The 12275-nt window shown below is 35.2% G+C and overlaps 1 protein-coding gene across 6 annotated transcripts in view; it reads right to left on the reverse strand.

The window, feature by feature from the left end:
- tcf3a (transcription factor 3a) overlaps nucleotides 1-1105 on the reverse strand; it is a 31906-nt gene extending 30801 nt beyond the window's left edge. For 2 of the 6 annotated variants that reach the window (XR_013650412.1, XM_011486623.4), the window contains exon 1: nucleotides 510-1093. The gene's annotated coding sequence lies outside the window, so the exon portion shown is untranslated. Of the gene's footprint in view, nucleotides 1-509 lie in introns of all 6 variants that reach the window. The other 4 variants (XM_011486621.4, XM_011486622.4, XM_078933990.1 and 1 more) reach the window with 4 other exon arrangements.
- Nucleotides 1106-12275: the final 11170 nt, after the last annotated feature.

Raw genomic sequence — 12275 nt, forward strand, 5'->3', positions numbered from 1 at the left:
AATTAGATACATTCCCAAACGTTTATAGTTGATAACAACACGTATATAAATTAATAAACATGAATAATATGAGATAAACAATTTGGGCGTTAAGCTACATGCTATACTTAAGTTTTTCTCCAAGTCAAAACACAAATTGTTTAACAAAAAGCATATAGCTTTGACTTTTTAACCATATGCTACCCTAATTAAAAAAAACATATATTGCTTTGAATCGCTTTTGTGTTTAGAATAGCTTAACTTAACTTAAAACTGTTGAAAAAGTAACATTTAAGATAACATAAAGTATGGAATATAGTATGAATAAATGAATATTTTTCATCACAGGGAAGCTATTCTTAGTTTAACACAACCACGGACAGCTCTCTTGGCCCGAAGGGACAAAATCCGAGACCCCACTTTTCTGGAGGCTGCACTAACATTGCGATAATCGTTATTACGCCTGCACAATTAAAAAAAAGCAACTTCTGCTTGACAAGAGTGTTTATAGTTCATTTGCTAACATTTACCTGGAATTAGTGATGTGGCATCCAGCAGAGAGAAATGAACGGCGGTACAAGGAGGAAGAATAAAGAAACAAAGTTAGGAATAGGATCCGTCTCCCGTGGTCCGGACGGAGGGGTTGATGAAGAGAAGCAAAGACAACCACTACTTTGTCGCGTCGCCCGATTATTTATTTATTTGACTCCGTCACTTGCAATCTCTTTTGGCCGTCACGGAGATGAAAACACCTCTCCCGCGAGAATAACAACTGTCCTACAACTCTATCCTCTTTCGGTTAAATAAAGTGTTACCATTTCATTTTCCAAGTAGACATTTCAACAGCCTCCACATTGTCGGTTCCAATTGAATATCAATCCGCAGCACTGCCTTCGGAGGACATGGACTCTTAAAACATCAGCAATATATACTTTAAAGCTAAAACAAAACAAAAAGCGTTGACTCGACAGCCTTCCTTTTTCAAGTCAATTTTAGCCAAAATAACAAAATTGTCATGTCTTTCAGAAAAATACAGCAACAAAAGTGATCTTACGGGGAATTAACTTGGATCTACGTTCGATCGCGGATGAAGACAGCGGAAAGCTTAAACAGTGTAGCCCAGTAAAAGATGGAACGATAATACAGGAAGGAGGACCAATCGGATATCGTAAAACATTGATTGACATTTTAAATAACCAATGAAATTTCAGCATCGTTTCCTGAGGCTGTTCCAGTTTGCCTGTTTTTTCTTGCATTTCATTTTGGTTTAAACTGTTTTAGCGCAACAAAAAAATGTTACGAAGTCTTTATTTATTTATTTATTTATTTATTTATTTATTTATTTATGCTAGAGTCTTTATTAAAAAGTCTAGCCTTATCTGTCCAACTTATGCCATAAAATTGTGAATAATAGATAACTTTCCACATATTTTACATATTTTAATACCAGTCTGAATATTTACTTTTATACAGGAATTTACAGTGCAACTACGATCTAAATAGAATTACATGACACAATATACTTAAGGAGTAAAAGTTTATATAAAAAAACGATAAATCAACTTAGTGGTTTATTGTGTAAAATTGTATTTTAAATTAATTTCTGCTTACCTGTTGAGTAATACAAATGATCATCATACGTGAAATTTGTCATTAATTTCTGTTGAATGTCCAGCTTTTTTCACTCAGTAATCAGTAAGCATCAAAAACATAATGAACCTTTTGTTTGGTAACAAATATTTAACTTTATTTTGGGGGGAAAAAACAGAAAAATCACAGATGGAGCTTTTTAACTCATTAAAAAATATGTCTGGTTCTCATGACATTTGCCTTTTGCCAATATTCTGTTTCAGTAAATGCCAGCAGTGTTTAGTTTTTCCTTTAAATGTTTGAGAGAAAACCTCAACTGGTTTGGGTAAAAAAAAATTTAAAAAAATCGCTACAAATAAAACCCCCTTGGTAACATCTGTGCTGTCTAACCTGGCTTTTACGAGGAAATTCAGCCATTGGCTTTTTGGTTAACAACATGCTGAACCTCACATGCACATATGCTCCTCAAGAAGGCACATGTATTTGATTATCAAGGTAAATTACAGCCAGTCTCAATTGGAAAATGAAATTCTTAAATTGCAGATTTTGATATTAAGGATCTTTCTTTCCTGTCTTTTGAAATAGCTTAAGTTCTGTTCACCAAGCCACAGGAACTGGGAACACATTTAAAGATGCTTTGTGGAAAAAAAAAATTGCATTTGAATAAAAAAAGACTGTTGGGATGCACCCCATTTTGCCTCAGAAGTTTTGCAACAAGGTGAGGAGCACTCGGCATGAGCACATTAACCTCATTATGACAAAAATACTTTCATGTCACAGATTCAGAGTATGAAGCTCCACGAATACACCTGGGGATAGATGGCGCCTACATTTGCTTGGAAGCGATCACATCAGTGCTCCACGCAAAACATCAAACGTTGTTTGGTTCGTTGCTTTCTTAAAGTAGGACAAATGAGGCCGGGGTGAAGTGACACCGAGATTGTTTGACAGGGTGTAGAGCAAAAAAAAGATGCTATATATAGGGTGGAACTCCATTTTTCCTTAAACCAACGTGTGTACCCTCTCATCCACCCACTCTTTCCTGGGTTCTCTGTAAGAGACAAGCTCCAAGCTGTCGACTTTTGTAAATGGGTTACCCCCATGCAGCCACCCACGCATTAGGTACAGTGTCAAAACCTGGGGCATCCTGTTATGACTTCTGGTTTCCTGTTTCCTGTAAAAAATACAGCCCCCCCTCCTTCCACTTTGTCTCTTTTATATACGCAAACACTCTTATGTACTGCACACTGTGTCATACAGCAAATGTAGGAACAGATTCTAGTCCCTTATAAAAAGTCTGAATGTTTGCATCAAATTTTTTTGGAACAAAAAATATCGCAATTTTTATTGGAAATAACTGTAATGTTTCTCCTTTAGAGTGGCAAACAAGACCAAAATTATATTTTTGTATGTTTAAAATAGGAGCAGCTGTTTTCTTCTGTTCCTCTCATTTAATTAGTTTTCGTTTCATGCCTGTAATGTCAGGCAAAAAGATGAACAAGTGACAAGGGAGCATTCAAACTGCAATAACCAAGTATTTATACGTGAGCTGTGTTCTTGTTTGCATAAAGAAAAAAACTATTACAACAATATGCTGCCTCTGCATATTCCTGTAACCTGAGCCTCTCCACTGGTATAAGTAAAAGAAAAAATCCCTTCAACATCTCCGATAGCTGAAATTACTTTGGGACAACAGCTCGTCCTCCAATGTTAACGCTATAGGCGACAAAGAAGGAAAATAAAAGATTCTGTAGATGAATTTCTACTGAGGATTGTTGTGAGATGTGGAAATGCGTGCAAATATTTATTTGGTGTTTTCTGTGACAATCAAGTCTTTTTTTAATCTGATTTTTTCCACATTTTTGTGCATGAAATCTTAAAACACAGAACTATCCTGCCCTTTTTTTCCAGTATTTTCACCAACCCCCCTTTTTTTGCAGAATGGAATTCATTAGCAATCAAGAAGCAACTGACAAACGCCCAATCTTAATTGCCTCTCATTTGCATATTTGCATATTAATGTCCTGCAGACTCTGCTTTTTTTGCAGCAGCAGTTTCTCTTCCTCCTATTAGAATTGCTTAACCACACTACATATTTCAAAAAAATGGATTTTAAGATTTTTTGCTTCTTCAAAAATGCAGCAGAAAAATGACAACTCTGATTCTAAGTGGACTTTTTATTTTGAAAGTTGAATGATGCATTTGAATAGTTTCTTGAGCTGTGATACTTGAATACCAGACTTTGTGTGTTTGTATGTGTATGTGGCTCTGTGTGTGCTTACACTATAAACCAATAGGATTTCTGAGTTTAAGAACACAGCCCACTGTTGTAGTAGTACTTATACAAGAGATACACAAAGATAAGTTACTCATGTGCTGCCACCTACTGATGAGAAAAGGGTAGGAAGCAGATGCCACGATGCGGAAAAAACAACTACATTACACTCATGAAATATATGTCATTTATTGACAAGGAGATTACTGAAGATTAGCCTTCCTGACATTTCTTTAATCCTAATCCTAGTGTAGTTTGCAAAAAGAAAATAAAAAGGAAAAAATAAGTGCACTAGTGGCTTAACAAATCCATTTACTGCTTACAGTATTGAACATTAAAAAATGGCGATTGGTTTTTGCACTTAAAATTACTCAAAAAAGCAAAACAGAAATTGTTCAAAGGATTTAGTGAACATTTATTAAAGCAGTGACAGTTAAACATGGTTATGCCAACAGAATTACAACGATAATGTTCAAACCAAAGTAAGCAGAACAAAAGGAAAATGTTGTTTTAAGTTATTTAGGAATCTATTTAATTAAATAAAGGACAGTAGTATTTTTAGTCTTCAGTAATAATAATGTGCGAAAAGTGCAAACGTTTGATACAGAAACCTCTACAAATATGAAAATAAAAAGGTTCATCCTAACAGACAGACAGCATATTTTGAGCTAAACATATTTCTATGAGTTCAAGTTTTCATAGGACAATGGGGGGAATGTTTTTAAATGAACAATTTTTAAATAAGAAACAAATATAAATATAGACATACATATAAACATATAAGAACTTTCGGTCAAAATCATGCTAGAGTCACATAATTCACCAGTCTTTCCCAAACAGATTTTTGATCAGGTTGTCTGAATACATTTTAGTTAATTAGACATAAGCAGAAACTTAAAGGATAAACAATTGTAACTTATATTATGCAGAACTGGTGATCTGTTTGCCTTTTCAGCCTCCATTCTAATATCTGGATCATCTAAGGGGTATATTGGAATTAAATGTACATTTTGCCTCTTCTCTGAGTAGTGAGTAGTGTTGATGTGTAGATCATTATAAATCATCTTAGTGTGTGGTGTAGTTCTATCTTCTTTGACTTAAAGCTTTGGAGAAAAATGTAATCCTACAAAATAATACAATTGCAGACAAAGAACACACTATCTTTAAACATTTGACTGAATACCTCTTTTTTTAATAAACCACAATTGAATGAAAGCCAATGGATTTACTTGGTTTGCAGTATTTACTCAACCTTTACCCCATCTGTCTCCAGTTATTGTTTGTAGACAATTCATTTCTGACCTCAGGCTGTGTGTTATTTCCCTTCTCTGTGTTACTTTCCTGTCCGCACTCCAGTCATCAAGGCAAAAGCTGGAAAACAGTGAGAAAAAGTCCCCGGATATCTTTGCTGCAAAGTTGAGGTCATTGTTATTCTGATAAAAAAAAAAGACCCCCCTGTCAGTTTGAACATAATTAGCTAGGAAAGAGCAGGCAGTCAACACCGGTAACACTCAGATCGTTTGCTGCTCCAAACCTTTTCTTCTTTTTTTCCTGTTATTGTTGATCCAACGTTTCATATTTTACAAGTTATATACAGTGTGTGATCAATTATTTAAAAAACTGAATCACATGTGCGCAAAAAATGTTTATTAAATCTGGAAAGTTTATGTATAACCTAAAAACAAAGGTTTTGTGAATAAAAAAATCATTTTTAAACATCACATATGTGGGTTTGTAACAATCAGTGATCAAAAAGGAAATGCAGAACAACTGAGGGGAAAATAACCATAAGAAGAGGACATGAATACCACTTTTTTTTGTTTTTTTGAACAAAATTTTATGCATACTAAGTTACCTTGAAGTTGTAAATAATTTTTAACAACTTGCTTTTATTGGTCATAATAATGAGATTTTCTCTTTTTCAAAATTCAGAACAAAAAAATTGGAAGAATGTGTTTCAATTCAAGGAGTTTAGATATGGTAAAATCTAAAGCAATCAATTAAAGAAACAAAATTACAAATCACCACCTTCAAAACACGTTTTATAAACAACTGCTTCAAAAATACAATAAATGAACTGCGTTGCTTGAATTCAAGTACGACTTAGAAACTTAGAAATAAGACACAAAATTGCCAACAAATTACCTCGGTGTAAACAACAAACATACCTATGTGCTATATTGTAAAAATGTATGAATACGTTTAAAAACAGTAACTTTTTAATTTTTAAAAAAATTATAGAAAATCTAATGTATTTGTTAGTGTATCTACAGGTGCATTGCAAAATCTTTTTAGCACACACACACAATCACGTATTCTTTGGTTTTTAAAGCAACAGGGGGCAAACATTTGGGAAAAATTAACAACTTTTCTATATTAAATTGCAGCTAGAGCTATAATAATGATGTTTTTCACCATTGAAATGATTGCTAGTTTCATGCTGATACACAGAAACCCTAAATCGTTGTCTGTGTTTTCCATCTTTTGTTTGTGGTTTCCTCTCAGTAGGTGGCACCCTGGCTCACATCTTCCAGCTTCCAGGTTTGCTGCTGGTTCTGTTTGTGTCGGCTGCCTTTACAATCCACAAATCCTCACCTAATTAGAGGATATGAAGAAAGAACAGAGGCAAATATTCTTGTCACTAACTTATATTAATTATTAGGTGTTCAAAGGCCTAGATTATGTTAGCAGTGATTGGTGTTTGATGGGTTAGGTACCGATAATGAGTTCAAGAATTTTAGTGTTCCTTGTGTCTGAATATTGAAATAATTGATGCCAACAAAGCTCAGGAGGACTATATTTTCAGATGTGCCATTAGGTTATACTGTGAGGCATTTAAATGGCATTTAAAATGAATGTTGGACCAAAAATTGATGTTTGGAAGGGCAAGAGAAATTGCATACAGCTGCTTACACAATTACTTATGAGGCAAATCAAAGCCCCCTATGTGACTGAAGGGGCTTCAAATGACCCAGAAGACAGGGGGGAGGGGGGGGGGACTGTTTAGATGATAAAACTCCATATTGTTTGAAGAGAATAGTCTGTGATTTTCCCTCCAAAAAAAAAAATCTGTATTTATTTTGAAGCATGTGAATGATCTTGTCAATAGGTAGAAGGGTGGATAGACAAAAAAACAAAAAAAAAAAACATTGCAGTGTAAAAAACTATCACAGCTCTTTTAAAAACTCTGACTTTTTTCACGATTCCCTACTGAAGTGTTTTGAAATACACACTGAAATCGGCACATTTAACTTAGTGGTTGTTGAGCATTTGATACACACGTACCGGTACATTTTTTTTTCTTTTAACTTTTTTTCTTTACTATTTACAATTTTCTTGATCACTCCTGCCGGTTTTCTGATCACATTAATGTAAACAAAAAAGTTCTGCCAGTTACTCTATTTTTACAATGTCTATACTTATTTCTTTTTCCAAAAAGTATACGTTTCACTTAGAACAATGAGTTATGTTGAAGTAAAATATATATATTTTTGTGAATTGGGAAAAGAAAGTTACCTACATTAAAACAAAGGTATAAAGATGAATAAAAATGTCACCAAACATTCTTCCAGACCACAAAAAAGCAGGAAAAAGAAAAATGGGACTCTTTTAAATGGACATTAAGATAGACATTTTGCCCATTTTGCCGACACAAACACACACACACAAACACGCACAAACACACACCAACACACACACCCAAACACACCCACGCACGCACGCACACACACACACACAAACACACACACACGGTACAGAACTGCCAGCTACGTATTTTTAATGTGTTTCAATGAAACAAATAAACTTTTATTTCTTTTTAAAGAATTTATGTTCAAATCCTGCAGCTGAGTGTTCTTACTCAGTGCTTACTAAATGCAGAATATTCACTGTTTCCACTAAATTACAAAAGGGCTGGTGGCGTGTAAGATACAAAAAACTCCTAAATATTGAACAATATAATTTACCAAATTTGCTCATGTGAAACCTACTTTGTTCCCTTTGAAGTAAATTTACTGAAAATGTAAAAAATAACCTAAAAACATGATATGGTTTCTTTTTTAAATTCATATATTTTTAATTTCTCTCTAAAATATTTTAATAGTTTGACCAACCTCTCATCGATTGAGTTAGACTGTTTTTTTTGTTTTATCAAAAAATAATTTTTCAACTTTAAATTTGATAAGATACTAACATGCAAAATTTAAAGGCTTTATTCTGTTATGATTTAGCTGCAAAAAAGTTGATGTCTTTTTACGTGATCATATTTTTTGGATAATAACCAGAAAAATTCAAATTAAATACTATTACTTTGATTCTTTACTGCTATCGTCACTCAATTGCTCTTCATCTGTTTACAATGTTTTTTTTTAACGTAGGATATTGGATGCTACACTGACAGTGAAAAGGATCTATAAAAAAATCTACTGTATTTTTCAGGCAAATTCACATGCCCAGAAGAAAAGAAAAATAAGCCAATAATCATACTCAAATAAAAGCAATTCTACATATCCTAGAATCTTTTATTTTGTTTTTCCTTTTACTCATTTTTTTCACATTTACGTTTTATTTTATTCATTTTTAAATTTAGGACAGGTTCTAAAAATCATGTTGTCACCCTTTAAAACCGGACATATTGGCCTGAGAAGTGGTCACCGTTAAAGATTCCAATCAGCTCTCCCATAAGAATAACGAGGTGGAGAAAAGGACTCCATGTATTATCAAGCCCAAAGCACTGCAGTTAAGATTACAGACACCAGTAATTAGGCTCACTCTATGAACAGAAATCTTTGGTTTCGGCTTTAAAACTTCAAAAAACGTATTTAAAGTCAAGAATCTGCACTCATTATGCATTCACTGAATATAATGTTTTTTGGAAGTTCTCATCCTAAAGACTGACAAATGATCCTTTAGTTAAAAACATTTCCAGCAATATAAGGAAACTCCCATTCTTCACATGAGGAATGAAAGATTTAAACGTGAAAGTAAAAGCTGAAGACACAAAAGAATATTAGTAAAGTAGAGTAAATTCTGTCGACACATTTATAAGTAAATAGCCTGGTGAAACGTTGTTTACTTGGACATTTTGGGTCATCATGTAATGTGTTAACAACAGGTTAACAGTGTGTTATTCAGTTAAATTCCACTTAGAGGAAACGGTTGAAACTTAAAGCACATTTTCGACATTAAAGTTTTTCAAAATTGGTTCTAAAGATCGGAAAGAAGCAAGGTGAAGAATACTGCATAAATAAAGATAAGCTCATGGAATGCTATAAAAATTATAGAATTCAAATTTAAATGTTCTTCAAAAATATTTGCACATTTAGATGGGATTATGCAAAATGCAAAAGCACTCTGTAACAGTAGAAATATTCAAGGTGACGTCCACTGCACTTAACCCAAAGGCTGGACCTCAGCAGATAGTTTCAAATGTGTCTGGATTTGAAAAAAAAAAGGTACACTAAACAATTTCAGTCGAGTCAGGTATGAAATGAACATTTATTACTTTAACTGTAAAAAAATTATTTTGTTGTATCCCTTAAGAAAAGGTGTTTTCTTTGCTAAAATCTCTACCAAAAACAACAAATCACAAAATGTGACAAAAGTAGAAAAGACTGAAAGATATGAGTTTCCATTGCCTATATGAATTTATATCAAAGGAATATCTGTAAAATAGTCCAAATCCTTTTAAGGTATTTAAAAAATAATTAATTTGTAGGAAAATAGAAACAAAGAAGACCTTAATAAAAGGTTAAAAAAACGTAGTAATGTGATGATTTCAGAACTTTCTCAGCTTAAACATTTAGTTACATAAAAAGGTGTTTGGCCTCACTTCACTGCTGGTCCATCAAAATCAGTGACCTCTATTCACCTAAGCACCACATCCTTTGGTCAGTGCCGTTGCTATGGCAACGCTTCTTTGGTCAGTGCACGGACACGCCCTCTGACCCTGTAGAGGGCTAACCTTTAACCCGTGGTCCTCATGGAGGGTCATGGGTCGACTCTTACTAGAGGACAGTAAAAGCACTTCACTGATTGGCTACCATTGGCACTTCTCATTTCTTCATCTGGCATATTTAACAACTGGCACTGTGCACTTTTTTTTTTTACAGCACTTGTTTGGAATTGTGTCTGTAAATCTGCACATTTGTTTCTCTATCGTAAATTATGAAATCCACAACGCAGTGATGCAGACAGAGGTGAAGATGAGGGAATTGGACTTCATGGGCAGTAAAACCGTTGAAAGATGAAGAAACCCAGCCTCACTTTAGCAGCAGTTCAACTTCACCTCGTCTCGTCTCTCTTCTCCCTCCAGATGATCTATACCTCCCAGGCCAATCACTTGTCAATATCTCTACATTAATTTGAGAGACTGTGTGGGGGCAGTGCTCCTTAGAAGGTGTGTTTGTGTGTGTGTGTAGGTAGGGGGGGGCATGGTGATACAAGGACATTAGAAGGAGAGAGGCAGGCAGAGAAAATGAAATGAGAGCAAAATGAGGAAATGGCAGCAGGACATCACGAGCCCTCTCCATTTTTCCAAATGAGCCGAGCAGTCAGCAGGATTTCTATACAAACTGGTCCCCAATGTGAAGAAGATCCATCATGTCGAGCTTTTAAACATCGTCAAGAATGAAAAGCAGAAGAAAAAGGGATTTTTGGCCGAAAAGAAAAAGATTCCTTTAAGTACAGATTGTATCACACCTCCATCAAATCCCATGTCCTCTGTCGCTGTTTAACCCCCCTGGTTGAGTGCCGTATAAGAACTTGCAATATAAATTAATGGTATTTTCTATAAACTGCCCTTTGCCCACCCCCATTCCTTTGGATTTTATGGTATTTTGGACAGCAACACACCCCTTCACCTTTGACCCTTATCCTTTGCGCTACCGATCTCACAGGGGAACGACAAATAAGGAAAAATTGTGAGCAATTTCTATACTGCAAAGGCACCAGTACAAAAAACATTTTTATTTTTTTATGTTTTCATACTTATTTTTAAGGAATTTGTCTTTAGCTTCCAGTGTTTTCAGCTGCAAAGTTTACCCAATTATTTTTATGAGACCATATTAGTTTCCCTGTTATTATTTTAAAAAGCCACACATTAACAACAGCAGTCCACTTTAGAACAAGCTTAATACCTTAGTTTACATTTAAAGTTTTTCAATAGATCATCTCTTGATCTATTTTAAAAGCATTCCCAGAGGTATTTTAATTTTAATTATGCCATTTTCAGCCAAAAAATAAAAACCTGTCGGATTTTAGGACATAGTCTCTGGAAAGAGGCAGTAGTTCATTAGAGATTTGCCTCTGAGTTGTAAGTCTGCCCTAATTTTCCATCATCCATTTGTTTACACTATCCTCTGCTAGCTTACACTCACACCCTCAAGCTAACACTACCCTGCAGCAAATCAGCAATATTGTACTTATCCAGCCGTACAGTTTGGAGCCAGATCCCAGTTCAGACGAGGCCAACAAAGACTTACATGGATCTATTTGTCTGCAAGTGGATGCATCAGAATGGAGCGGGGCAGGGAGACTGTGGCTAGCCGCAGTATATTCTGTCTCATGTGCAAGCTTTTTCCAACAGCTTTTTTTCACTTGCTCCTGATTTATTTGCTCCTGAATAAAGAAAAACTAGGAAATTTAGGCCTAATTTTCTTTAAATATATCCTCGATCATAAGACTTGCGGCTCAAGAACACGTTAAGAACAGCAAAATCACCATTTTTATTGGAGTGGGTTTTCTCCTATTTTGTAAGACGTATTGCTGAACATTTTAAAAGGTTTGCAGGCGAGTATCGAGTGAGACCTGCTCCAGTGAATGTTTAAGCCTACAGGACCTCTTTGAAGTAATGGTCTGCTAAGTAACTTCTCTGCATTGAGCTCAATAGTTCCTCCACACTACTTACAGAAATGATTTTTCTCACCCATGAAGCTATGGGAGAAAAACAGTCTGCATTGCACTTCATGCAAAAAATGAATTCTTTTGCACAGGTGCGTGTTTGTGTTTGTGCCCTGTGGTGTGAAAGCAGTCCATGTGTATGTGGACAAGCACATGCAGCAGAGAGGATTTCCACATTTTTCAACCCTTCCACAGTCTAATGGGTTATTTGTCATCTGCAGAGTAAAGGATTTTTAAAAGTCAAGCCAGAACCGACTCCCTCCCTATCTTTTCTCTCACCCCCCTCTCTTTCCCACTACCTCCTGACACTTGCAATGGGCAATCGATAGATTATTGATCAACTCTCTCTATCGCCAACCCACCAGACTAATCACCTTAACACCAGCCCAACTCTCTATCTCACTCTTTCTGTCCTCTCCCCGACTTCTTTCCTGTTGCTCCCTGTTTCCTGCTCTCGCTCTGTTGCTTTGTGTCACACTCATTTGCACAGTAAACTGTCTTTCACCCACATTTAAGGAGCACAAAGCCAGTT

Source organism: Oryzias latipes, chromosome 17 (assembly GCF_053564925.1).
Source record: "Oryzias latipes strain Hd-rR chromosome 17, Olatipes_Hd-rR_3.1".
NCBI classification, from domain to species: Eukaryota; Metazoa; Chordata; class Actinopteri; order Beloniformes; family Adrianichthyidae; genus Oryzias; species Oryzias latipes.